General features: G+C 46.6%; 1 non-coding gene across 1 annotated transcript; it reads right to left on the minus strand.

Moving 5' to 3' along the window:
- Positions 1-353: 353 nt before the first annotated feature.
- trnav-uac (transfer RNA valine (anticodon UAC)) lies at positions 354-426 on the minus strand. Its single transcript has one exon. It is a non-coding gene; the product is annotated as a tRNA-Val (tRNA).
- Positions 427-1,532: the final 1,106 nt, after the last annotated feature.

Here is a 1,532-nt window from a genome sequence, read left to right on the forward strand (position 1 = left end):
TCAGAGGCTACCTTGTGGTACATTTGACAGAAAGGAATGCGCGGTGCACTGCAACACAGGCAAATCAACCTTGAGCTGGAACGCTTTCTCACGAAAAGCAAAGGCGACACTACTCCACTACAGAAAGGACGAGGGCACGCTAAATGCACTCTTAAAAGGGATGACCATTTCTGCACATTCAGGACGAGGAAGGAAAGAAATTTAACAAAGATTCATACTGCAATGAAATAGAATGATCCTCCTTTCCACAGCAAAAGCCGATATGGGCGACTTTATTCAAAGAAAGGTTGGCTGACAAGAACGCTCACCCCATGTCCATCCAGGAACCTATCGCTGTAAAAGAAGGGCACTACTGTTTCTGCCAGGCTTCGAACCAGGGACCTTTCGCGTGTAAGGTGAACGTGATAACCACTACACTACAGAAACACACCCGCTTTTCTGCCCTGCACACTGACCATTCTACAGCATTGAAATTCACAGCTGTTTAACGCTTCACCTCTCTGTTTCAAATGGGTCGATGTAGTCCAGCGTTATTGGCATTATTGAAAAATAAAAGATATCATGTAAACCTGCCCAGAAAATATTCACGTGGTCATTGGCAGTGGTGCAGGTTTTGGACTGTATGATGATTCTGAACAGGCTGGGGCAGTTTTCTCTGGAACGTCGGGGGCTGAGGGACGACCTAACACAAATTTATAAAAACATCAGGGATATGGACATGGTAAGGAGTCAAGGTCTATATCACACGGTGGGCGGGTCCAAACCTGTAGGGTGTGTAATTAAAATGAGGGGCAGAAATTTAAAAGCAACCTGAGGGCTTTTTCTTTTTGCCCAGAAGGTGGTGCAAGTATGCATTAAACTGCCAGACGAAGTGGTGGAGCCGAGTAAAATTATTACACTTCCAAGGCATCTGAATGCGTGTGTGAATCGGGAGGGTTTAGAGCGAGGGTTTAGAGCGATCAGAGATGTCAAACTGATGCTAACAGCATGCAATTGCTTTTTGTTCCAGAAGCGAAAAGCTCTCACGCCTGAGTACCATCACTTCACATCCTGCTGCCTGATTAAGATAGGGTTAGGGTTTGGGTTGGTGTTCATGTTCTCTTGTTGTTAGTTTCCTTCCTGTTTGTCCGATGTAGTGTTTCTCACAGTCTCTGCAGGGGATTCTGTCGATGACATTGGTCCTGTCCATGGCGGCGAGTGGGCCTTTAGTTCGGGTGAGCACCTGTTGTAGGGTTGATGTGGGTTTGTGTGCCACTCTGATTCCCAGCGGTCTTAGAACTCGTGGTGAGTTCTGATGTGCCCCTGATGTGTGGAAGTGTGATGAGTGTGTCGGGCATGTGGAATCTTTATAATGCTGTTCTGTAGGCATCTCCTGACCCAGTTCTTTGGATATCAATTATCCTTGAGCAACTGGCTACAAAAACACATGACCAATACTCACTCATCTCAATCCACATGGACAAGGAGAAGTGCGACTTCGACTGGGGCAAGAAGATCCTGGGACCGGCGAAGCAGAGACAAGCATGAGAATT

Source organism: Stegostoma tigrinum, unplaced genomic scaffold, assembly GCF_030684315.1.
Source record: "Stegostoma tigrinum isolate sSteTig4 unplaced genomic scaffold, sSteTig4.hap1 scaffold_57, whole genome shotgun sequence".
Classification (NCBI taxonomy): Eukaryota; Metazoa; Chordata; class Chondrichthyes; order Orectolobiformes; family Stegostomatidae; genus Stegostoma; species Stegostoma tigrinum.